Source organism: Sciurus carolinensis, chromosome 5 (assembly GCF_902686445.1).
Source record: "Sciurus carolinensis chromosome 5, mSciCar1.2, whole genome shotgun sequence".
NCBI classification, from domain to species: domain Eukaryota; kingdom Metazoa; phylum Chordata; class Mammalia; order Rodentia; family Sciuridae; genus Sciurus; species Sciurus carolinensis.
In genome coordinates, this window is record NC_062217.1 from 33507604 (window position 1) to 33535555 (window position 27952).

The window sequence follows — 27952 nt, forward strand, 5'->3', positions numbered from 1 at the left end:
TCATCGAATGATCAGTGCAGAAGGATCATTTGTCACTATAGGTTGAAGTTCCACAGTAGCAAAGGGATTTTCTCCACTGAGAAAGGGCGGCTTTGGGGTCCAGTTTGCATCACTAGGAGATGCGGTTTCTGATTTGGATGCCAGCGCTTTAAAGGTGGAGTGTTTTTGGCAACATGGGCTCTCTTTTTAGCAGCTGCTCCAGCGGACAAGCACTCCAAGGAGTCAGGAGGGGGATGGCCATGCTGCCCTTCTCAGACTGGTCCACAGTTGCTGTCGCTTCTCACCGGCGCGGGGCTCGGTGTAGGCATGGACACTGATTCCTTTGCATTTTCTTCCAACGACATTGCATATGATGACGGGAACCAACCCCTCGCTTTGGTGTCATCGTGCTCCCCATAGAGCCGGCCGTCCTTCTCCTTAGGCATGAGCAGCGTGGTGACATCTCCCTGTGCCAAGCCGAGCAGGGTCTTGTTGGTGCCAGCAGTGTGAGGGAAGATGGTGTTTTTTCATCAGGTTCAGTTCAGATGGGACCGAAACGGAACGCTGTAAACTGGCATCTTCTGAGGTGCCTGTTGAATTAATTATCCTTTTTGAATTCCGTGCAACTCTTGCTGGGTTATTGAACATATCAGAGGACGGGTACGCGCTCTGGCCGAAGGAGCTGGGGGCGTCTTTGAAGAAAGGGTGTCGTAATCTTTCCCAATTGTGTTGCTTCTTTCAATCACAGGTGATGGCTGGGGAGTCCCAGACACAGGGGTAGAGATTGGAGTCTTTATTTCTTCTACCATGTTCATGATTTTCTCTGGCACTTTGGTGGCATCACAACAGGTTTCCTGCCACCTGGGCAGTTTGGAATTAAGTAGTTCTGCAGACTCGATTTCTTTGTGTTCGTACTTTTCGGGCGTTTCGTCCTTGACTTTTCCTTCTGATCTTCTTCAACTCAGTGTGAGATTTCTCCAAAGAATCTAATTTACTCCTGTGTTCTGCGTGGTATCTTTTTAGAGTTGCGTTCATATATTTTACATCCAGTTCTGTCTTCTTCTCCAGCTCGTGGATAATCTCCTTATGGAATTTTTTGAAATTCTCATCCAGAGTCTCACTGAGCTTCTGGTGGGTGCTTGAAATCTCTGAGGACGTGGCCCAGCTCCGGCGACACTGGAGACCTGGGGGCACTTTCCCTGATCTTGGCCACTCCATCACGGTAGGCTTTTCCTGCCAGGATCATAGCATTCACAGCTTTTTCATAATTTTTTCCTAAGTTTATTAAATTTCATAGCCCCAGATTAAACTGTTCCGTAACATTCCAGTAGGTGTTCTCGGTGAGCCCGTTCACCAACTCGGGGCCCCGCGACGTGGCTGCAGCCGCCGGCCCAGGCGAGCTCGCGCGCGTCCCTACTGACAAAACGTCAAAAGTTGCCTTGGATTATTTGCATTCTTGGTGTAGAGTTTTTTGAGTTCTTTATAGATTCTGGAGATTAGCGCTCTATCTGAAGTATGATTGGCAAAGATTTTCTCCCACTCTGTAGGCTCTTTCTTCGCATTGCTGATAGTTTCCTTTGCTGAGAGAAAGCTTTTTAGTTTGAATCTATCGCAGTTATTGATTCTTGCTTTTATTTCTTGTGCTATGGGAGTCCTGTTGAGGAAGTCTGGTTCCTAAGCTGACATGTTGAAGCTCTGGACCTACTTTTTCTTCTATAAGATGCAAGGTCTCTGGTCTGATTCCGAGATCCTTAATCCATTTTGAGTTTAGTTTCGTGCATGGTGAGAGATATGGGTTTAGTTTCATTCTGTTGCATATGGATTTCCAATTCTCCCAGCACCATTTGTTGAAGAGGCTATCTTTTCTCCATTGCATATTTTTGGCCCCTTTGTCTAGAAGAAGATATACAAGCAATCAACAAACATATGGAAAAATGTTCAACATCTCTAGTAATAAGAGAAATGCAAATCAAAACCACCCTAAGATTCCATCTCACCCCAATTAGAATGGCGACTATCAAGAATACAAGCAACAACAGGTGTTGGCGAGGATGTGGGGAGAAAGGTACACTCATACATTGCTGGTGGGGCTGCAAATTAGTGCAGCCACTCTGGAAAGCAGTGTGGAGATTCCTTAGAAAACTTGGAATGGAACCACCATTTGACCCAGCTATCCCACTCCTTGGCCTATACCCAAAGGACTTACAATCAGCATACTACAGAGATACAGCCACATCAATGTTCATTGCTGCTCAATTCACAATAGCCAGATTGTGGAACCAACCTAGATGTCCTTCAATTGATGAATGGATAAAGAAAATGTGGTATATATATATACAATGGAATATTACTCAGCCATAAAGAATGATAAAATTATGGCATTTGCAGGCAAATGGATGAAATTGGAGAATATCATGCTAAGTGAGATAAGCCAATCTCAAAAAAACCAAAGGAAGAATGATATCGCTAATAAGTGGATGATGACACATAATGGGGGGTGGGAAGGGTTAGTGTTGGGGTTGGAGTTGGGTTTAGGGAGGGGGGCAGGAATGGAGGAAGGAAGGACTGTATAGATGGAGGGGAGGGGTGGGAGGGGAGGGGGGGAAGGGAAAAAATGGCAGAATGAATCAAACAACATTACCCTATGTAAATTTATGATTACACAAATGGTATGCATTTACGCCATGTACAAACAGAGAAACAACATGTATCCCATTTGTTTACAATAAAAAAAAAAAAAAAAAAAGTTGCCTCGGCGCAGAGGAGAAGCGGCCTGACAGCGGGACGGGTGACCCCACCTGAGACCGGGGAGCCGCCAGGGCCCTGAAAACATTCTTAATAAAATATTAGCAAATCATAGTCAAGAACTATTAAAGAGATTATACATAATGGCCATGTTGATTTTATCCCAGGGTTGTAAGGAAAGTTTAATATAGACAACTCAATAAATTTTGATAAATAGAATTAAATTTTAATAAATAGAGTCCAAAGGCAGAGATATCTACATCAATGCAGAGAGAACTTTCAAGAAAATTCAGCACCCATTCATAATAAAAGCACATAGGATACTAGGGATGGAAGTAATGTAGTTCAATGTCATAAAGCTTATATACAAAAAACTGAAATCTAATGTCATAGTGAATGGGGGAAAACCTGAAAACATCTCAAATCCAGAATAAGATAAGATGTCTACTCTGACCAGTCCTATTCAACAGAGTATTAGAAATTCTAGCCTGAGCAATTAGGCAAGAAAGGAAAATAAAAGGGATGAAAATAAGAAAGGAAGAAGTCAAATTACCATTTTTTGCAGATGATATGATCCTATACTTAGTAGAATCAAAAATATCCACCAGAAGACAGCTGGAGCTAATAAACAAATTCAGCAAAGTAGCAGGTTCTAACATTAATATACAAAAATCAATAGCTTTCCTATATACCAGTGATGAATCTCCTGAAAAAGAAATCAGAAAAAGAATTCCATTCACAGTAACCTCAAGCAACAACACAAACAAAAACAAAAACCCTAGGAATAAATCTAATCATGGAGGTGAAAACCTCTACAATGAAAACTACAGAACATTGAAGAAAGAAATTGAAGAAGACATAAGAAGATGGAAAATGGAAAGACCTTCTATGTTCATGGATAAGCTAAATTATTATTGTTAAAATGTCCATATTACCAAAAGCAATATGCAGCTTCAATGCAAGTCCCATTGAAATACCATTGACAGTCTTCACAGAAGAAGGAAAAATATTCCTAAATTTTTGTTAGAAAAGTAAAAGATCTAGACTAGTCAAAGAAACTCCAAGCCAAAAAAGTAATGCTGGAAGCATTACAATACCTGACTTCATATTATACTACAAAGATACAGTAAAAACTGTATGGTATTGGTATAAAAACAGACACATAGACCAATGGAATAGTATAGAAGACACAGAAACAAACCCACAGAGATATAGTTATCTAATCCATGGCAATGGTGCCAAAAACATACATTGGAGAAAAGACAGCCTTTTGAATAAATGGTGCTGGGAAAACTAGTTATCTATATATACAATAAGATTAGATCCTTATCTGTCCCCCTGCACAAAAGTCAAATCCAATTGGATCAAACCTACGAATTGGATCAGAAACTATGGAAGTCCTAGAAGAAAATTTAGGGTCAACTACCCAACATATAGGTTCAGGCAACACTTTTCTCATTGGGACTCTTAAAGCTCAGGAAATAATACCAACATTAATAAATCAAACAACATCAAATTCAAAAGCATTTGCACAACAAAGGAAATAATAATGTAAAGAGAGAACCTAATGAACAGGAGGAAAATCTTTGCTAGCTACTTCTCTGACAAAGGAGTAATATCCAGAAAATATAAAGAACTAAAAAAAAAAAAAACCACTATAAAACAAATATCCCAATTAATAAATGGGAAAATGAACTAAATAGTCACTTTTAAAAAGAAGAAACATAATTGACTAACAAATACAGGAAAAAACGTTTAACATCATTAGCAATTAGTGAAATGCAAATGAAACTGCACTGAGACCCCCTCCAATTAGAATGGAAACCATAAGAATAGAAACAATATTAAATGCTGGAAAGGATGTAAAGAAAAAGGAACGGTTTTATACTGTTAGTAGAATTATAAATTAGTACAACCACTGTGAAAATCAGTATGGAGGGTCCTCAAAAGACTAGGCATGGAACCACCATATGACCCAGCTATGTAATCCTTGGTATTTATCCTAAAGAATTACAATCAACATATGTTGGGGCAGGACCAAAATGGCTATAGTTAGGCTCCCTTGATGTGGCTTCTGGTGGGCTATGTTATGTTTTTAATATGTAGCCAGGGCTGGGAAACTGGTTATGTTATGGGTAGACAAGGCCAGAAACATTTATGATTTTCAATGTATAGACTCAAGGTCATAAACATTAACGTGTGAGCTTGTGCCTCCTTAGGTATCTGTTGGCGGTGTGTCTTCTTTGTTTGACCAGCATATAAAAAGGGCCTATGGAAATGGGCCAGGGACCGGCTAAAATGGAACTGGCTAGGGACTGAAGCTGAAGCTGGGGGCTGGCTAATGGCTGTGGCCACCACTGAATAAAGCCTGTCTACTGTACTAACAGGTCTTACATCTGCTTCCACCTGCCAAACCCCAAGTCTGTTTCCTGGGTCAGAGCCCTCCAAATGACAGCATGCTATAGTGACACATGCATGCACATGTTTATAGCCACATAATTCACAATAGCCAATCTACGGGCCCAGTCTAGGAGTTCATCAGAAGAAGAATGGACAAAGAAAATGTGATATGTAGATGCACACAATTGAATTTTATTCAGCCATAAAGAAGACTCTAATTATGTCATTTTCAGGAAAATTGATGGAACTTGAGAAAATTATGTTAAGCAAAATAAGCCAAAGTCAGAAAGTCAAGAGTTGTATGTTTTCTTTCATATGTGGAAGGTAGAGAGGAAAAAGGAAAAGAAAGGTATGTATGTGGGGTCGGATTCTCATGAAAATCAAAGAAAGATCAGTAGAGTAAAGAAAAGATACCAGGGGAAGGAAGGAAGGAAAGGGGAAATACTAGGAAATGATATTGACCAAATTATGTTATTATATCATGTAATAAATATATAACAAAAATCCACCATTATGCATGAATGTAATGCACCAACAAATATATGGAAAAAATAAATTCCCATGTAACATATGATTTATGAGTGAGTTAAAACTCAGTTTTTAATTTTCATTCTAAATCTGAGGAACAATCGATAATTAATGTTTCTTTCAATTATGTTTTTAGAAATATTTCCAGAATTATTTTTCAATGAGTTTGTCTATTCAAATTGACTTGTAGAAATAGAAGAAGGCTGAGCTTATTCTAAGATTTTAATTTTTTATTATTTTGTTTATTTTTGTGGTACTGGGAATTGAACTTAGGATCTTACATAGGCTATGGAAGCACTCTACCCCTGAGCTTCATCCCTAGTCCTTTTCATTTTGTTAAAATTTTAAGACAGGATCTCAATAAATTAACAAGACTGGCTTCCAACCTTGTGATCCTCCTGCCTCAGCCTCCTGGGTAGTAACTGGATTATTGGTATGTCCCTCTTTGCCAATCTTGTTATTTCTAATAGATGGTTTCTGGAAACACAAGAGTAAAGGCATTAAAATCACATTTATAATTCTTCCTCTACTGTGTAACATGTGACACTTTTGTCTTTCATATCCTATATAGTTGGATTTTCTACATGTGTTATGTGTTCCATAAATATCTACAGATATTAATTTTTTACTTGATAGGTATTAGGACCTGACTAAAGATAATTCTTTTACTTATGATCTTTGTTGACAGTGAAATAAATCATATACTAGATAGAGTGTATAATTCTCTTTTTAAGAAAAATAAAAGGCACTTCAAATGTTTTCAAGTCCTTGGGGGAAAGTAGCACAAAACTCAGGAAGTCAAATATACATACACAGAATCGCTAAGTGTTTGTTAATCAACACCCATTTTGAAACAGTGTAATGATCTTAGCCAATGTGCCAAATTAATATTTCTAGTAAACCATGCCAACAGTTACTGTCTATCAAGTCAATTAGTGTAGTTAATACTTAAAATAAGAACCGTATGTGGTTATTCCCAACATGAGTGGAGAAACATAACACACATTTCCCTTTCTCTAAGCCCCATGATTTATGTTATAATATGAGTTTATGTAAATTCTGAGGCATAAAAAGCAACAGTTCTACAAGTTGCATTTTAAAAGGCACATGGAATTCATTCACCAATTCAGCACGGATGCAGTTCAAGTCCTAGAGAATCTTTAAATCTTCTCAAGTCAGAGACCAAGACATATTTATTAGTAGTATGTGGGATTTTCACACTCCTCTGTCTCTGTTTTTGTCTGCCTCTCTCCCTTTGGTACAGTCTAGTAAGAAGTATAATATTTGACTTCAATGGAAGTACAAACAACTTAAATTAGAAACAAAGTATCCAAAGACTGAACTTTAAAAATTAATGAGTAAACACAGTAAATGACTTATTTTTGTCTTACTTCTGCGAGGAAGAAAAGGGTTTTAGTTAGCTTTTGCATTGCTGGAACCTAAATACTGACAAGAACAACTTGGAGGAGGAAATTTTTATTTGGGGCTCACAATTTTGGAGATCTCAGTCCACAAATAGCTGACTCCATTGCTCTGGGCCCAAGGTGAGGCAGCACATCATGGTGGAAGGGCCCAGTGGCAGAAAGCTGCTAAGTTCATGGTGGGGTCAGGAAGCAGAGGTTGTGGGGCACAGGGAAGATGTACCCTTCCAGGGCATGCCCCCAATGACCCACTTCCTCCAGTCACTCCCTACCTACCTACAGTTACAATGCAATCATATTCAAACAAGGGTGCACTGCTTAGGTTATAGCTCTCATAAAATAATCACTTTACCTCTGAATATTCCTGCATTAAGAGGAACATTGGGGGAATATCTCATATATGAACCATAACGAGGAGTCTTGTTGTAAAATGGCCAGATGCTTCCACCTTAGCATTGTACAGACCCTACTTCCAGGAAAAATTAGTCAACTGATAAATAGTATGTGCCTGGGCATCAGGGGTCTCCTGCATTTGGTGCTGAAAGGAGTTCTTCAAAAAGCCTTTAAAGTTCAGGAAGAGAAAGAAGTATCTTATATAGAGGAATTAACATTAAGAATGGTTGTTTAGTGAAGGGTCTCAGGTCTAATTCCTAGATCTTGATCCATTATGAGTTGAGTTTTGTGAAGGGTAAGAGACAGGGGTTTAATTTCATCTTACTGCATATGGATTTCAAGTTTTGCCAGCAGAATTTGTTGAAGAGGCTATCTTTTCTCCATTTTAAGTTTTTGGTACCTTTGTCTAGTATGAGATAACTGTACATATGTGGGTATGAAAGTAGGCCCAAATCTCCATCACCTTGGCTTAGGACCAGACTTCCTTAACAAGACCCCCATAGTGCAAGAAATAAAAGTAAGAATTGATAAATGGGATAGATTCAAACTAAAAAGCTTTTTCTCAGCAAAGGAAACAATCAATAATGTGAAAAGAGAGCCTACAGTGGGAGAAAATCTTTGCCACACGCACTTCAGACAGAGCACTCATCTCCAAAGTTTATAAAGAACTTAAAAAACTTTACACCAAAAATACAAAGAACCCAATCAATAGATGGGCTAAGGAACTGGACAGACACTTCATAGAAGATATACAGGTGATCAACAAATGTATGAAAAAGTGCTCATCATTCCTAGTAATTAGAGAAATGCAAATTAAAATCACCCTAAGATTTCATCTAATTCCAATTAGAATGGCTATTATCAAGAACACAAGCAATAATATGTGTTGGTGTGGATGTGGGGAAAAGGAACACTCATACGTTGCTGGTGGAGTTGCAAATTGGTACAATCACTCTGGAAAGCAGTATGGAGATTCCTCAGAAAACGTGGAATGGACCCACAATTTGACCCAGCTATCCCACTCCCCGGTTTATAACCAAAGGACATAAAATCAGCACCTACAGTTCATAGAAGTCCAATTCACAATAGCTAGATTGTGGAACCAACCTAGATGCCCTTCAATTGATGAATGGATAAAGAAACTGTGGTATATATACACAATGGAATAGTATTCAGCTGTAAAGAAGAATAAAATCATGGCATTTGCTGGTAAATGAATGAGGCTGGAAAATATCTTGCTAAGTGAAATAGGCCAAGCCCAAAAATCCAAAGGCCAAATGTTTTCTCCGATAGGTGGATGATGATACATAAAGAGGCGGGTGGTGGGCGTTGGGGGAGAGAAGAATGAAGGAAATTTGGATGGTGTAGAGGAAAATGGGACAGGCGTGGGTGGGGGAAGGGAAGATAGTAGAATGAAAAAAAATAAAAAAGAAAGGTCATTTATACTTGTTCATTGTGTTTCTCTTTTTTTTTAATTTTTACAGACTACATTTTGATTCACTGTACACAAATGGGGTACATCGTTTCTATGGTTGTGCACGATGTAGCTTCACACCATTGGTGTAATCATACATACACAGTAGGGTAATGATGTCTGTCTCTCTGTGTGTTATTCCTCCCCTCTGCAATGAACTGGAACATAGGCTGCTGCCACAACTGGTTTGGCTACAATGTATTCTTTCTTGTTCTTTGTTCAATGCACCTGAATATCTGAGTCTTTGAGGGACTCTGACCACCTGATATTGAATTTCAGTGAATTCCCTCTTTACTCACCTTGCTGAGTATAGGTACTCTCACTGCTTAAATCCCTAACCAGAAAGCACCAGGAAATGTAACCTTCCTCCAATTTACCATCTCGAATCCTCTGTAAACAGTGAATTTCCTACTCTCAGTATGAGTCTAAATATAACTCTAACACCATAGAGGAATTCTTAATATTATCTAGCTAATGGTTAATTGCTGGATCTTGTTCTCAGTTTAAATCTTCACTTATTCCCCTCCTCGTTGTATAATCTTGAATAAGTTATTCAACTTTGCAGAACTTGTACCTGAGTTTGCTAGTAAAATGGAACAATCCTAACACTCATTTACAGAAGAAACAAATAATGTTGTCTGTCTAAATCAGAAATGACTCCACCTTCTTCCTAACCTACACTCTTGAGCAAACTATGCCTCTCGATTCCAACCAATGTGGCTTTTTTGAGTAATACCAAGCACAGCCTCATTCCCAAGTATTGAGACTGGGCTTTATGCAGGTTGCCAAATTGAGAAATTCTGTCACTTTGGCCACAGGGATATCTTGGAGTTCCAAGCAGAGGCCCAATTGTGCATCTTTTTGTGTTTTTTTCCTATGTAGAGATGGTGAACAAGTTGCTGAAGCATGAGATTCTAGAGAAAATCTGTGTCGATGTTCTTCATAATCTGGAGAAAAATCCTGTACAAAGAGAGGGGAAAGGAGGGAAGGAAAAAAAGAAGAAGAACAAAAGAGAGTCATCTTCAGAAATAGAAAGTTTAAGAGTGAACTGACAGAGTAAAAAAAAAAAGAACTGACAGAATTAAAAAAAAAAAGAATATTCAAAGAGGTGATAATGAAATATTTGGCTCCCGAGAGGAAAAGTAAATGCCTTGGTTCCCAACAGTCTTTATTTCCTGGTTCCAATTCCTTAGTTCTTGCTGCAGTTTACTTCTTTGGATTCTGTGAACCATGCAAACATGGTTTTTAGAAATGGGGTTTTGTACACCCAGTAAAAGGAAAGGGTTCCCCTCAGATGCACATGAGACTGGAGAGAAGAAGGAACTGAGAAGTTCTTGTAAAATGAGAAGTTATTAGTTGGGGGAAAAAAAAAGCTAATTTTAATTTTAATTAATTTAAAAATTTTAATTTTAATTAAATTAAATTTAATTTTAATTCATTTTAAAAATATGGTACCTGAAAAACAGGGAGGGATAGGTTGTCCTTTCTGATATTCTTGCTGGCACTGACTGCTTAATTTTCTTTACGATTTTCCACACATAGGATCCTGGGCATTATCTGCACCCCATTTAAGCCACTCCTCTAAGTAGAGTGTTCTTTAGTAGATATGCCAGAATATGCCTTAAAAAAAATAGGCTATGAAAATTTGGACTACTCAAGTGAATAGATTTTTAATATACCCAACTTTCACTTATTTATTTTGTCCCCTTTGTAAAAACCCTATAGCTAAGTGAAAAAAACGTAAAATGAAAAAAGTTTCATTTATTTGAATGTGAAGTGATGTTGCATTCCATTTCAACCCCAGACTAAACAAAACTAGGGAACAATGAAAACAAGTGTATAAAAGACACAAACAATCATTTGAAAGTAAATAAAGACTGTACATAAAACATTATGTAATCAAAACTAATTGTTTTCCCCAAGGAAGAGAAGAAAACTAACATAATGAGGCATTGTTGGGCGTGGGCTGAGAGGGGATTGTTCCTTTGAAGGTGCACGGCTGTACCATTATCTTCATTAAATGGTCTTTTCTTGGGGGACCCAGTTTACTTTCGCTACTATAACAAATGTCATACTGAGTAGTTTAGGACAAGGCAAATTTTTTCTCTTCCTGTCCTGAAATCTAAAATCAAGGAGTCAGCAGGTCTGAATTCCCTCTGGAGTCTTCAAAAGGAACATCTATTTCCTGAGCTTTCCAGCTTTTAGAGACTGGTTGTATCCCATGGCCCACACTCCATCTTCAAAGCCAGGGGTGTCTTGTCAAGTCTTAATATCACTGCTTCATTTTTGTTGGTAGTGAAAATTTCCTCTGTCTCCTTTTCATAAAGACCTTTCTGGTAATGGGATCCAGGGTGATTTCCCCAGCTCAAGATTTCATATATGAATATGTGTATTCATATATGAATACAAGAAAGTATGATTCATTCTACTATCCTTCCTATTCCCATTCCCTCTCCCTTCCCTTTTAAAGTGAAAATAAAGGCTAAGTATGAGCACTTTTGAAACATGTAATGTTGAAATAGACCAAAGAGTCAAAGAAACTGCCACCTTGTCTGCCCTCTCACTTTGTACACATGCATGTATTCAAGGCAAATATTTAGGTTCCATTGCAACATAATATGTGATTCAACTTTTCCCTAGGAGGTACCCACTAATTAGATACTCTTATAATGAGTAAATTAATTAGTCATCACCCAAAACTATAATGTTGAACTGTCGCTTCTTTTTTTGGCAAAAAATTTTAAAATTTTATTTATTTATTATTTATTTATTTTATTTTTATTGTAAACAAATGGGATACATGTTGTTTCTCTATTTGTACATGAAGTAGAGGCATTCCATTTGTGTACTCATACATCTACATAGGGTAATGGTGTTTGATTCATTCTGTTATTTTTTCCTTCCCCCCCACCCCTCCCACGCCTTTTATCCTTCTATACAGTCTCTCCTTCCTCCATTCTTGCCCCCCTCCCACCCCCCATTATGTGTCATCATCCACTTATCAGCTAAATCATTCGTCCTTTGGTTTTTTGAGATTGGCTTATCTCACTTAGCATGATATTCTCCAATTTCATCCATTTGCCTGCAAATGCCATAATTTTATTATTCTTTATAGCTCAGTAATATTCCATTGTATATATATACCACGGTTTCTTTATCCATTCATCAATTGAGGGACATCTAGGTTGGTTCCACAATCTGGCTATGGTGAATTGAGCAGCTATGAACATTGATGTGGATGTATCTCTGTAGTATGCTGATTTTAAGTCCTTTGGGTATAGGCCAAGGAGTGGGATAGCTGGGTCAAATGGTGGATCCATTCCAAGTTTTCTGAGGAATCTCCACACTACTTTCCAGAGTGGCTGCACTAATTTGCAACCTCACCAGCACTGTATGAGTGTACCTTTTTCCCACATCCTTTATAGATTCTGGAAATTAGCACTCTATCTGAGGTATGGTTGGCAAAGATATTCTCCCACTCTGTAGGCTCTCTCTTCACATTTCTGATAGTTTCCTTTGCTGAGAGAAAGCTTTTAAGTTTGAATCTATCCCAGTGGTTGATTCTTGCTTTTATTTCTTGTGCTATGGGAGTCCTGTTAAGGAAGTCTGATCCTAAGCCAACAAGTTGAAGATTTGGACCTACTTTTTCTTCTATAAGATGAAGGGTCTCTGGTCTGATTCCGAGGTCCTTGATCCATTTTGAGTTGAGTTTTGTGTAGGGTGAGAGATAGGGATTTAATTTCATTCTATTGCATATGGTTCTCCAGTTTTCCCAGCACCATTTGTTGAAGAGGCTATCTTTTCTCCATTGCATATTGTTGGAACCTTTGTCTAGTATGAGAAAATTGTATTTATTTGGGTTTGTGTCCATGTCCTCCATTCTGTACCATTGATCTACCTGTCTATTTTGGTACCAATACCATGCCATTTTTGTTACTATTGCTTTGTAGTAGAGTTGAAGATCTGGTATTGCAATACCCCCTGCTTCGCTCTTGCCACTGAGGATTGCTTTAGCTATTCTAGGTTTTTTATTCTTCCAGATGAATTTCATAATTGCTTGCTCTATTTCTGCAAGGTACATCATTGGGATTTTAATTGGAATTGCATTGAATCTGTATAGCAGTTTAGGTAGTATAGCCATTTTGACGATATTAATTCTGCCTATCCAGGAACATGGGAGATCTTTCCATCTTCTAAGGTTTTCTTGAATTTCTTTCTTTAGTGTTCTGTAGTTCTCATTGTAGAGGTCTTTCACCTCTTTTGTGAGATTGATTCCCAAGTATTTTATTTTTTTCGATGCTATTGTGAATGGGGTAGTTTTCCTAATTTCTCTTTCTGAAGATTCATCACTTATGTATAAAAATGCATTGGATTTATGAGCATTGATCTTGTAACCTGCTACTTTACTGAATTCACTTATGAGTTCTAAAAGTTTTCTGGTGGAATTTCCAGGTTCCTCTAAATATATAATCATGTCATCAGCGAACAGGGATAGTTTGAGTTCTTCTTTTCCTATTCGTATCCCTTTAATTTCTTTGGTTTGTCTGATTGCTCTGGCTAGAGTCTCAAGGACGATGTTGAATAGAAGCGGTGAAAGAGGGCATCCCTGCCTTGTTCCAGTTTTTAGGGGGAACGCTTTCAGTTTTTCACCATTTAGAATGATATTAGCCATGGGCTTAGCGTAGATTGCCTTTATAATGTTTAGGAATGTTCCCACTACCCCAATTTTTTCTAGTGTTTTGAGCATGAAGGGATGCTGTATTTTATCGAATGCTTTTTCTGCATCTATTGAAATAATCATGTGATTCTTAACTTTAAGTCTCTTGATATGGCGAATGACATTTATTGATTTCCGAATGTTGAACCAACCTTGCATCCCTGGGATAAAACCCACTTGATCGTGGTGCACTATCTTTTTAATATATATTTGTATGCGATTTGCTAAAATTTTGTTGAGAATTTTTGCATCGATGTTCATTAAGGATATTGGTCTGAAATTTTCTTTCCTCGATGTGTCTCTGTCTGGTTTAGGTATCAGGGTGATATTGGCTTCATAGAATGAGTTTGGTAGGGTTCCCTCCTCTTCTATTTCATGGAATAGTTTGAGGAGTATTGGAATGAGCTCTTCTTTAAAGGTTTTGTAGAACTCGGCTGAGAACCCGTCTGGTCCTGGACTTTTCTTTGTTGGTAGGCTTTTGATGACCTCTTCTATTTCATTGCTTGAAATTGGTTTATTTAAGTTGTGTATGTCCTCCTCCTTCAGTTTAGGTAGTTCATATGTCTTTAGAAATTTGTTCATGTCTTCGAGGTTTTCTGTTTTGTTGGAGTATAGATTTTCGAAATAGCTTCTAATTATGTTTTGTATTTCACTCGTGTCTGTTGTGATGTTTCCTTGTTCATTCCGAATTTTAGTAATTTGAGTTTTCTCCCTCTTTCTCTTTGTTAGTGTGGCTAAGGGTTTATCAATTTTATTTATTTTTTCAAAGAACCAACTATTTATTTTGTTAATTTTTCCGATTGTTTCTTTTGTTTCGATTTCGTTGATTTCGGCTCTGATTTTAACTATTTCCTGTCTTCTACTACTTTTGGTATTGGTCTGCTCTTCTTTTTCTAGCGCTTTGAGCTGTAGTGTTAAGTCGTTTATTTGTTGATTTCTACTTCTTTTTTTGAATGCACCCCATGAAATAAATCTTCCTCTAAGTACTGCTTTCATAGTGTCCCAGAGATTTTGATATGATGTGTCTTTGTTCTCGTTTACTTCTAAGAATTTTTTTATTTCCCTCCTGATGTCTTCTGTTATCCATTCATCATATAATAGTGTATTATTTAGTCTCCAGGTATTGGAGAAGTTTCTGTTTTTTATTCTGTCATTTATTTCTAATTTCAATCCATTATGATCTGATAGAGTACAAGGTAGTATCTCTATCTTATTGTATTTGCTAATAGTAGCTTTGTGGCATAAAATATGGTCTATTTTAGAGAAGGATCCATGTGCTGCTGAGAAGAAAGTGTATTCGTTCTTTGTTGGATGGTATATTCTATATATGTCCGTTAAGTCTAAATTGCTGATTGTGTTGTTGAGATCTATAGTTTCTTTATTCAATTTTTGTTTGGACGATCTATCCAGTGGTGAGGGGTGTGTTAAAATCGCCTAGTATTATTGTGTTGTGGTCTATTTGATTTCTGGAATTGAGAAGGATTTGTTTGACGTACGTGGATGAGCCAATGTTCGGGGCATAGATATTTATGATTGTTATGTCTTGCTGATTTATGCTTCCCTTAAGCAGCATGTAATGTCCTTCTTTATCCCTTCTGACTAGTTTTGGTTTGAAGTCCACATTATCTGAGATGAGGATGGATACTCCAGCTTTTTTGCTGTGTCCGTGTGCATGGTATGTTTTTCCCCATCCTTTCACCTTTAGTCTATGGGTGTCTCTTTCTATGAGATGAGTCTCTTGCAGGCAGCATATTGTTGGATTTTTCTTTTTAATCCAATCTGCCAGTCTGTGTCTTTTGATTGATGAGTTCAGGCCGTTAACATTCAGGGTTATTATTGTGATATGATTTGTATTCCCCGTCAATTGACTCATATTTGTTTTTGACATGATTTGGTTTCTCCTTTATTTGGCTATTCCTTTAGGCTAGCGCCTCCTGTTGCTGATTTGCAACGTTGTTTTTCATCTCTTCCTCATGGAATATTTTGCTGAGAATGTTCTGTAATGCTGGCTTTCTTTTTGTAAATTCCTTTAGCTTTTGTTTATCATGGAAGGATCTTATTTCATCGTCAAATTTGAAGGTAATTTTTGCTGGGTATAAGATTCTTGGTTGGCATCCGTTTTCTTTCAGGGCTTGGTATATGTTTTTCCAGGCCCTTCTAGCTTTTAGGGTCTGGATTGAAAAATCTGCTGATATTCCTATTGGTTTCCCTCTGAATGTAATTTGATTCTTTTCTCTCGCGGCCTTTAAAATTCTGTCTTTATTTTGTATGTTAGGTATTTTCATAATAATGTGCCTTGGTGTGGGTCTGTTGTAATTTTGTATGTTTGGAGTTCTATAAGCCTCTTGTACTTGGTTTTCCATTTCATTCTTCAGATTTGGGAAATTTTCTGTTATTATTTCATTGAATAGATTGTTCATTCCTTTGGTTTGTTTCTCTAAGCCTTCCTCAATCCCAATAATTCTTAAATTTGGCCTTTTCATGATATCCTATAATTCTTGTAGATTCTGTTCATGATTTCTTACCATCTTTTCTGTTTGGCCAACTTTGCTTTCAAGATTAAATATTTTGTCTTCAATGTCTGAGGTTCTGTCTTCCAGGTGTTCTATCCTATTGGTTATGCTTTCTATGGAGTTTTTAACTTGGTTTATTGTTTCCTTCATTTCAAGTATTTCAGTTTGGTTTTTTTTCAGTATCTCTAACTCTTTATTGAAATGATCTCTTGCTTCCCGTATTTGGTCTTTTATCTGTTGATTGGTGCGATCATTTAATGCCTGCATTTGCTCTTTCATCTCCTCCTTCAATGCCTGCATTTGCTCTTTCATCTCCTCATTAGCTTCCCTGATCGTTTTAATTACGTACATTCTGAACTCCCTTTCTGACATTTCTTCTGCTGTGCTGTCATTGGTTTTATTGATGTAGTATCCAGGTTTGTTTGGGAAATTTTGTTCCCTTGTTTTCTCATATTGGTCAGTTGTCAGTGGGACCCTGAGATATTGCAGTTTGCCGCTATTGGCTTATAGTGTCCCGGTAGATTTCCAGTGTATCACCTCCCAGCCTTCAGTAGCCTGATGTCTTGGAGGAATCTGATAAAGCAGTGCATCCGAAGAAAACTGCCCCTAGCCCCCTACTGGTTCCACGGTTTGGAACTGGCTCTGTGCGGAAATGCTCTCACTGTGGGCCTGCACCGTGCAGCTGGCCGTGTGGGAGGAGCCCACTGCCGGAGTGTGGAAGGCTACCTTGGGAAGACTCTAGCTGCCCTGCCCGGCTCCAATAAGCCACCTCTATCTGGGCCTGCCACCCGGGCTGAGCTTTACCCAGTGGGCAGACTCACCCGTGGCTCTATTTCAGTCCGAGTCTCTCAATGCCTCCCCTTCTTAACTCCTGGGTTCTGGAGCGACTGGGGGTGCAGTCTCCCTCTAGGCCGCCATCTTGGATCGCCCCGTGAAGAGAGCCTGCAGCCAGAGTTGGCAGAGCCGCCTGAAGAGGTCTCTGGCTGCCCTGCCCTAATCCCAGAGGCTGCTTGCGGATCGAGGCTCTCCGCTGGTTCGTTGCCGAAGTACACTGCGCTGCAGTGGCTCCGGGACTCGGAGCTTGTTCTGGTCAGAAAGGCTCTCACTAGCAGGCCAGTTCCGTTCCGAGAACCTGGAGAAGCTGGTGGTTGATCCTCTTCCTCTTCAATTAAACTTCAGAACATGCATGACCAGGAGGTTCGAGTTGGTGGTGTCGTCTCACCCTGCTGACTGTCCTTCTGCAACTGTACAGCATGGCACTTTTGAAGGAATTCCATCTTCCTCTGATGCCCCATTAAGTATGGGTCCTCCTCTTCCTTGAATTGACCTTGGTCGAACTCTGTGCATCCATCTTCTCTGACTTATAGTTTTGGAGGCTGAAAGTCCAAGATCAGTTGACTCCTTGTGTTCAATGTCTGGTGAAGGCCTACAGAAAATTCGAGAAGGTTGTGGGAAATTGCCCAGGGAAGGCAGCGTACGACGGATTATTTGTATTCTTGGTGTAGAGTTTTTTGAATTCTTTATATATTCCAGAAATTAGTGCTCTATCTGAAGTATGAGTGACAAAGATATTCTCCCACTCTGTATGCTCTCTCTTCACATTTCTGATAGTTTCCTTTGCTGAGAGAAAGCTTTTAAGTTTGAATCTATCCCAGTGGTTGATTCTTGCTTTTATTTCTTGTGCTATGGGAGTCCTGTTAAGGAAGTCTGATCCTAAGCCAACATGTTGAAGACTTGGACCTACTTTTTCTTCTATAAGATGAAGGGTCTCTTGTCAGATTCCAAGGTCCTTGATCCATTTTGAGTTGAGTTTTGTGCAGGGTGAGAGACAGGGGTTTAGTTTCATTCTGTTGCATATGGATTTCCAGTTTTCCCAGCACCATTTGTTGAAGAGGCTATCTTTTCTCCATTGCATATTTTTGGCCCCTTTGTCTAGTATGAGAAAATTGTATTTATTTGGGTTTGTGTCCATGTCCTCTATTCTGTACCATTGATCTTCCTGTCTATTTTGGTACCAATACCATGCCGTTTTTGTTACTATTGCTTTGTAGTAGAGTTTAAGTTCTGGTATTGCGATACCCCGTTTCACTCTTCCTGCTAAGGATTGCTTTAGCTATTCTCCCGCTTGCTGCTGACTAGCGGGACAAATGACACATACACCTCAGAAGTTCATGAAGCAGCTTCCGCTTTATTTGGATAACACCTTCAGTATATAAGCAGTCTCACGCATAAGCAATTGTAATCAGATATGTCCATCCAATCCTATTAAAGGTGAAGTGATAACGAGCTCAAGCATACATGTAAGATATATCTGTCCATGCGCTAAGCAGCTGAACTAATTATCATACAGCCAATGGTAAACGCTTCCTGTTTTTCTCAAGGTGCATTCAGCATGCCCTTTGGCTCTCTGCCAGTCGCCATCTTGGATGCATGTGGCGTAACCCTGGGCCCCGGGTCTCGCCTGCCACATTTCCCCCTGTTTATTTATATAAGACTGTGCCTGTCTTAGGTTGTCCATGACAGAGCAACATCCTTACCCGTCATTGGACAATGAGGCTCTATCCCTCATTTCCTGTCTTAGGTCGGTATGAGCTCCCCATGCATCTTTACCCATCTTTGACTACTGGTCCAGCATGTTTAACCAGACTTGGGGGGATAAGCCAGCATCAATTGCAACGAGAGCTTGGCGAAAAATGACTGTTTCTCTGCGCCGATGTATACGCATTTTGTATAAACACTATATGCACAAAACAGATACAACACACAATAGACCTCCCATGGACAAAAACCCAAACCATTCTTTTCCCCATTGAACAGCAGACTGGAGAAATGTGGCCAATTGTTGTAAAAATAGGAGGATATAGAATAGAGGAATTGGTAAGGGGTACAGGATAGGGTCACATCTTTACTATCCCTCATAGTTCATGCGAGTCTCCTCCATTAACTTGGTGAGAAATCGCCAACACCATCAGCGGGAGAAGCCTCCTCATCTTCTTCCTGTTTTGGTGTCTCTGTTGAGGCCTTGACCAATCTCTCCAGTGCCCAAATTGGTGATTGTGCGTCCTGTGGGAAAACACAAACAGACCCTCGGGTCCAGATTAACACTGGATCCGGGCCTTTCCATTGTCCCAATAGAATGTCCTTCTAGAGTACTTGAGGTAGATGTTTTTTATTGGGCTCTGAATGATGGTCAGCAGCCGATTAGCCCTCAGAATCGAGATTCAAAAAAATTTAAGATGAACAAGGCAACAGATAATTTGTCTTTTGGGGATCTGTATGATGTCCCTATTCCCCCTTTTTGTTTATAAAGCATGTTTTTAAGCGTTAAATGGGCACGCTCAACAATGCTTTGTCCAGTAGGATTATAGGGAATTCCTGTGACATGTTGAATACCAAAGGTGGAACAAAATTGTTTAAAGGCCTGAGACGTATATCCAGGACCATTATCTGTTTTAATTTGGGAACCCCCAGGATGGAGAAAGAGTGTAAACAGTGTATTATTACATCTTTGGTTTTTTTCTCCAGTATGAGCAGAGGCCATAATAAATCCTGAAAAGCTATCCATAGACACATGAATGAATTGTAATTTTCCAAATTCTGAATAATGAGTTACATCCATTTGCCAAATAAGATTGGGCTGAAGCCCTTTTGGATTTACTCCTAACGAGGGGTTAGGAATAAGAGTAGCACATTTAGCACAAGACTTGACTATGTCCTGAGCTGTTGCCTTAGTAATTTTATAGCGTGTACGTAGAGTGGAAGCATTTACGTGAAATTTGGAATGAAAAGTTTTTGCATTTTCAAGCATATTAAAGATGTGTGGGTCTCTGGTGGCTGTGTCTGTTAAATCATTGTGTAAACTTCGAGGACCTGGAAGGCCAGTATGAGCCTGAACATGCCCAATAAAAAAAGGATCTTTTCTGTTCCAGATAAGTTTTTGTAAACATTGTAAATATTTAGTAATAGTGGAGGTGAGAGAAATCAGACCAGTTAATTCTAAAATTTGAATAGCATTAACAACATATTTGCTATCAGAGAATAGGTTAAAAGGCTCATGGTGGGTTTTGAATACTTCTATAGCTACTAATAGTTCTGTTTGTTGTACAGATAGAGTATTAAACAGCAATGTTCCTGTAACATTATCTATAGTAATAGCACCTGTACCATTTTTTGATCCATCAGTAAATATAAGGGTAGCTCCTATAATAGGTTCTTTTCGGGTGACTTTAGGAAAAATTATAGGATGTTGACTCCAAAATTGGAGAAGAGGATCAGATGGCAAATGATTGTCAAACACAGAAGTACTAGTAAAGACTATAGCCCATGAATTTGAATTATTAATAAGATATTGTATCTGATCAGTAGTATATGGAGTAGTGGTTGTTGAGGGATGTGATCCAAAGGTGGAAAGGGATACTTTTAATGCCTTAAGGATTAATTCTGCCACAGATTCAGTAAACAAGGATAAGACCTTGTTAGGGGCATAATTCATGTGAACCCATAGAATAGGACCCTTTTGCCAAAACATTCCTGTGGGTTACTTATTTGTGACCAAGACAATGAATGATAAAGGCTTAGCTAGGTCAATACGATCAAGATGAACCTTTTCCATAGCTGTTTCAACAAGCTTGAGAGCTGTTCAAGCCTTAGGGGTAAGCACCTGCTTAGAAAGGGGATCAAAATCACCTTTAAGAATATCAAACAGGGGGACCAAACTTGAGGTAGGTAAATGAAGGTAAGGTCTAATCCAATTAATATCACCCAAAAGTTTTTGAAAATCATTTAAAGTTCTAAGTCTGTCCACCTGAGCGGTAATTTTTATGGGTTTAACCATAGTTGCATTTATGATAGATCCCAGGAAGTTTTTGGTGTCTGTCATTTGTACTTTATCAATGGCAATATGTAAGCCCCATCTTTCCAGTGACTTTAGTAAGGAATTATAACATTGCTCTAAGACAGGTTTTTCCTTATGAGCTAGCAAAATATCATCCATATAATGATAGATTAAAAGTTGAGGGTTTGCTAGGCGTATGGGTTCAATAGCCTTGCTTACATATGCTTGACACATAGTAGGACTATTGGCCATGCCTTGTGGGAGGACTATCCATCCATATCGTTTATTAGGAGAGCTATTATTAAGTGAGGGCACAGTAAATGCGAACCTTTTGGTGTCTGAGGGATGTAATGGAATGGAAAAGAAGCAATCTTTTATGTCAATAACAATAGAGGGCCAATTAACTGGGATAGTCGATAAAGTAGGTAATCCTAATTGAATAGGTCCCATGGGCTCCATTATAGAACTTACTGCTCTTAGGTCATGTAATAGCCTCCATTTTCCTGATTTCTTTTTTATTATGAATATTGGTGTGTTGAAAGGAGAGGTGGATGGTTTGATGTGCCCAGCCTCTAGTTGTTCTTTAACCAATTGCTGGGCCGCTTCTAATTTGTCTTTTGAGAGGGGCCACTGAGGGACCCAGACAGGTTTATCCGATTTCTATGTTGTTTTAATTGCTTCAGTGGCCCCTAATGAAAATCCAATCCCTTTTTATCTTGTTTTGGAGTAATTAAAATGGGTGAAATAGGTCCTTGACTATTTTTCCCAAGACCTTTTCCCCATATGTGTCCTTGGGCTAACATCATTTGATTAGCTTTTGGATTACTGTATGGGATCTCAGATGTGAGGTGTAAATCCATCTGTTCCATGATATCTCTCCCCCACAAGTTTACCAGGAGATGTTCGAGGACGTAAGGTTGGATGGTACCACTATGACCTTCTTCATCCTTCCATTTTAATATGGCTGAGCTTTTGTTAGGATTGGAAGCTATACCCAATCCCCTTAAAGTCTGATCTGCCTGTTGAAGTGGCCAGGCTTTGGGCCATTCTGTAATTTTGATAATACTTTTGTCAGCCCCAGTATCTAATAAGCCCTCAAAACTTTTGCCTTCTATCACTAACTTTGTCATAGGTCTATCTTTTAAATCCAATGTTAACATGACCATATTTTGGCCAGTAGAACCTAATCCTTTATTTCCCCTAATAATATTCTTTGATGGATATTGATCATGGCAGCTGGGTAAGACCAACAATTGTGCTATGCGATCACCCTGAGCTATTATTGCTACACCTCTTGGTGAAGAAGCAAGGATTTTTATTTCTCCTGTAAAATCAGGGTCTATAACTCCAGGGACAATATTTAATCCTTTTAAAGCAGAAGAACTCCTCCCCAGAACTAGTCCACTGTTCCTTTAGGTAATGGGCTGACAACCGAAGTTGGTATTGGTTGTACTCCCATCTCTGGAGTTAATACTGCTCTGGCGGAGGCACAGAGGTCCAATCCTGCACTTCCTCTTGTTTGTCTAATTGGGGAGTCAAGGGGTAATGAGTCCAAGGCACCAACTGGATAGCCCCGTATATTTGTGGGCCCCGAGGCTGGGGGCCCTGATTCCCGTTTTTTGGAGATAAAGGGTTACCATCTTTTTCTCTAATTGATTTACAGTCACTTGCCCAATGTTTCCCTTTTTTACATCGAGTACATAGTTTTGGCACAGAACCTTGGGGGCAGTCCTTTTTCATGTGTCCAAATTGTTTACATTGATAACACTGTTGGCCTGGGTGGGAGCTGGTATCACCTCTAAGACCCTGTGAAGCGCTGCAGCCATCACCTGACTTTGAATAAAAGTCTCATTAATATCCCTACAAGCCTCTAAGTAGGCTCCAAGATCTTTGTTTTTCCAAGGTCTTATTGCTTCTTTACACCATTTATTTTCTTGCTCATATGCAAGCTGTTTGACTAAAGGCATAGCCTGGTCCACATCTCCAAATATACGTCCTGCTGTTTGAATCAATCTGTCCTCAAAATCAGCATAGGGTTCATTATGACCTTGAATAACTTTAGATAACTGTCCTTGAAGATCGCCAGCACCTGAAAGTGTTTTACAAGCTTTAGTGGCAGCAGTACTAATTTGTTAATACACACTGGGGTGGAAATTAATCTGATTATCTTGCCCTTCATATGGTCCTTGGCCTGTCAGCATGTTTAGATTCCATTGAGGATTGCCCGCAACTGTATTACGTCGGGCAGTATCAGAGCATAACTCCTGGTTAGCCACCTTCCACATGAGATATTGCCCCCCAGATAAACATGCCTTTGCTAAATTACCCCAATCACTCGGAGTAAGATTTTGACTTGCAACATTCTCTAATAGAGAAATGGTAAATGCAGCTTGTACTCCATAGGACATAACTGCCTCTTTTAACTGTTTTACTAATTATATATCTAATATTTGATGATATCTCTGATTATTTTGATCTTCAAATACCGGAAATATTGGGAACACTGATCGAGATTCTACATCTGCCCACTGTCTGGGGGCCGCCCCTGTGCAGAAAGTACATGTGCCCCTACAACTTGGAAAAGAGTGGTGACCTGGATTATACGCCGGAGGGCGTGGCGTGGTAGGAGTTAAATGCCTCTGAGAGAACTTCTTTTCTAGCTCTGTCTCAGATAGTTCCTGTTCTTCGGAGTCACATCCCTGTTCTGAGTCTGAACATCTACTTTCTCTTTCAGAAGTTCGACTTGATTGTTCTTCTTTTACAGTTTCCAATATCTTTTCCCCTTCTCTTAACTGTTCTTGAAATTTTGGTTTTTTGGAAGTCAGACAGAAACGAACTAATGTCCATATCGCCACAACAACAACAAACAGAAACCAAACAAGAAAAGGTAACACAAATAACACCTTACACATATTCATTTACTACAGGTCGTCCTTTGCTGTCTCTTGGGACAGCCTTTCATTACTTTCCCTCACTAGGGGAACCTTCTGTTACATTCCCTCACTAGGGGAACCTTCCATTAAACCTTAAGGCTACCGTTTCCTCAAATAGGGAAACCTGCTAGTTGACTGCTAGTTGACTGTGCTAGGGAAAATTTTCTCCTTTATTACTTACCTGAGCGCTCACCATTCCCTGTACGGGCCATCACTTGCTACTTGCCGCCGACCAGTGGGACAAAGAACACATACACTTCAGAAGTTCATGAAGCAGCTTTCGCTTTATTCAGATAACACACTCAATATATAAGTATTCTCATGCATAAGCAATTGTAATCAGATATGTCCATCCAATCCTATTAAAGGTCAAGTGATCATGAGCTCAAGCATACATGTAAGAAATATCTGTCCACACGCTAAGCAGCTGAACTAATTATCATACAGCCAATGGTAAATGCTTCCTGTTTTTCTCAAGGTTCATTCAGCATGCCCTTTGGCTCTCTGCCAGTCGCCATCTTGGATGCATGTGGCGTAACCCTGGGTCCCAGGTCTCGTCCGCCACACTATTCTGCGTTTCTTATTTTTCCAGATGAATTTCATGATTGCTTGTTCTATTTCTGTAAGGTACATCATTGGGATTTTAATTGGAATTGCATTGAATCTGTATAGCACTTTTGGTAGTATGGCCATTTTGACAATATTAATTCTGCCTATCCAAGAACATGGGAGATCTTTCCATCTTCTAAGGTCTTCCTCAATTTCTTTCTTCAATGTTTTGTAGTTTTCATTGTAGAGATCTTTTACCTCTTTGGTTAGATTGATTCCCAAGTATTTTATTTTTTTTGAGGCTATTGCAAATGGGGTTGTTTTCCTCATCTCCCTTTCAGATGTTTCATCACTTGTGTATAAAAATACTTTAGATTTATGTGTGTTGAGTTTATAGCCTGCTATTTTGCTGAATTCATTGATGAGGTCTAGATGTTTTCTGGAGGAGTTTTTTGGATCCTCTAAATATAGAATCATGTCATCAGCACAGCAAATAGCGACGGTTTAAGTTCCTCTTTTCCTATTCGTATCCACTTAATTTCTTTAGTCTGTCTAATTGCTCTGGCTAGAGTTTTGAGGACAATGTTGAATAGAAGTGGTGAAAGAGGACATCCCTGTCTTGTTCCCGTTTATAAAGGGAATGCTTGCAGTTTTTCTCCATTAAGAATGATGTTGGCCATGGGCTTAGCATAAATAGCCTTTACAACGTTCAGGTATATTCCTACTATCCCTATTTTTTTCTAGTGTTTTGAGCATGAAGGGGGTGTTGTATTTTGTCCAACACTTTTTCTGCGTCAATTGAAATAACCATATGATTCTTATCCTTAAGTCTATTGACATGATGGGTTACGTTTATTGATTTACAGATGGTAAACCATCCTTACATTCCAGGGATGAACCCCACTTGATCATGGTGCACAATTTTCTTAATATGTTTTTTGATACGGTTTGCCAGTATTTTGTTAAGGATCTTTACATCTGTATTCATCAAGGCTATTGGTCTAAAATTTTCTTTCCTTGATGTGTCTTTTCCTGGTTTGGATATGAGGGTGATATTAGCTTCATAGAATGAGTTTGGTAGGGTGCCCTCCTTTTCTATTTCCTGGAATACTTTGAGAAGTATTGGAATGAGTTATTCTTTGAAAGTCTTGTAGGACTCAGCTGAGAATCTGTCTGGTCCTGGGCTTTTCTTGGATGGTAAGTTTCTAATGGCTTCTTCTATTTCATTGCTTGATATTGATCTGTTCAAAATGTGTATGTCCTCCTGGTTCATCTTGGGAGGAGCATATGTCTCTAGAAATTTGTCAATGTCTTCAGTAGTTTCTATTTTGTTGGAATACAGATTTTCAAAGTAGCTTCTCATTACGTTCTGTATCTCAGTGGTGTCTGTCGTGATATTTCCTTTTTCATCATGAATTTTAGTAATTTGAGTTTTCTCTCTCCTCTTTGTTAGTGTGGCTAAGGGTTTTTCTATTTTGTTTACTTTTTCAAAGAGCCAACTTTTTGTTTTGTCAATTTTTTTAAAATTTATTTTTATTGTAAACAAATGGGATACATGTTGTTTCTGTTTGTACATGGAGTAACAGCATACCATTTGCATATTCATACATTTACATAGAGTAATGATGTTTGATTCATTCTGTTATTTTTTTCCTTCTCCCCCACCCCTCCCACCTCTCTTGTCCCTCTATACAGTCCATCCTTCCTCCATTCTTGTCCCCCTCCCACCCCCCATTATGTGTCATCATCCGCTTATCAGTGAGATCATTCGTCTTTTGGATTTTTGAGATTTGCTTATCTCACTTAACATGATATTCTCCAATTTCATCCATTTGCCTGCAAATGCCATAATTTTATTATTCTTTATAGCTCAGTAATATTCCATTGTATATATATACCACAGTTTCTTTATCCATTCACCAATTGAAGGGCATCTAGATTGGTTCCATAATCTGGCTATTGTGAATTGAGCAGCTATGAACATTAATGTGGCTGTATCTTTGCAGTATGCTGATTTTAAGTCCTTTGGGTATAGGCCGAGGAGTGGGATGGCTGGGTCAAATGGTAGGTCCATTCCAAGTTTTCTAAGGAATCTCCACACTGCTTTCCAGAGTGGCTGCACTAATTTGCAGTCCCACCAGCAATATATGAGTGTACTTGTTTTGTCAATTTTTTGAATAGTTTCTTTTGCTTCAATTTCATTGATTTCAGCTCTGATTTTAATTATTTCCTGTCTTCTACTACTTTTGCTGTTATTCTGTTCTTCTTTTTCTAGGGCTTTGAGCTGTAATATTAGGTCATTTCGTTGTTGACTTTTCATTCTTTCTTTGAATGCACTCCATGCAATGAATTTTCCTCTTAGTACCACTTTCATAGTGTCCCAGAGATTTTGATATATTGTATCATTGTTCTCATTGGAACTGTCACTTCTTATGCCATGTCTGTTTAATGTGCTTTTGGGTAAAGGGTTATTACATACTGAAAAATAAGTCATTGACTAAAACTAGTAGTATAACTTCCCAAATATTATTTTGGCAAGAGAAATAAACCAAACAATTATTAAGAGTATGTCTGTTTATTAGGAAGTTTATGTTAATTAAACCAAAATGTTTGATTAAATGCATAAAGCAATTCATACAAGCCACAAAAGAAATAATATTGATACTTACCTCCAGCATTTTAAAAGAACTAACTATACTGTATTTTCTAATCACTCTTGCAGCTGTGATCTCCATTTATCCTATGATTTTAAAGGGTTTTAGAGAAGAATACTAGAAAAGCAAACCTTAATCTCTAACTCTTTACTACTTTTCTACCTGTATTCTTTTCTTAGAGACACTTTTCTCAGAGATACTTCTTTATGCTTCCTGCTGAGTGTATTCTATTCCCCTGGACTGCATCCTGGCCTGTTCTTTAGTTATAGCTGGTTGGAGCGAATTATGAAGCATAACCTAAGTTAAGAAGTTAGTCCATTATATCTTCTCTCCTTGAAACTGAATTGGAGTTTGGAGAGATTTTTGTCATTTTGTTGTGGGGACAGGACTTATAATGGATACCTGAGTGGGGATGGTCATAATCTGGGGCCATGAGCTCATGGACAAATCTGTAGCGACCAAAAAAAAAAAAAAAAAAAAAAAAAAAAAAAAAAAAATATTCAAAGAGGTGATAATGAAATATTTGGCTTCAGAGAGGAAAAGTAAATGCCTTGGTTCCCAAGAGTCTTTATTTCCTGGTTCTAATTCCTTAGTTCTTGCTGCAGTTTACTTCCTTGGATTCTGTGAAGTACTCATATAAGTCTTCCAATAAATATATTTTTATGTAGATTTAAGTTATTTGCATTCAACCATTTCCTGGCTAATATATACAGGAAATCTAAAGTCCAGACAGGTCAAGTATTTGAAAGGTACAAAGCAAGCTGTTAGAAGATCTGGGAAAAGATCCAGGACTTGAGGCTTGTGTTCTTCGA

General features: G+C 38.6%; 1 pseudogene; it reads right to left on the reverse strand.

Annotated features, from left to right (window-relative positions):
- On the reverse strand, positions 1-24149 carry LOC124985546 (brain-specific angiogenesis inhibitor 1-associated protein 2-like protein 1; annotated as a pseudogene).
- Positions 24150-27952: the final 3803 nt, after the last annotated feature.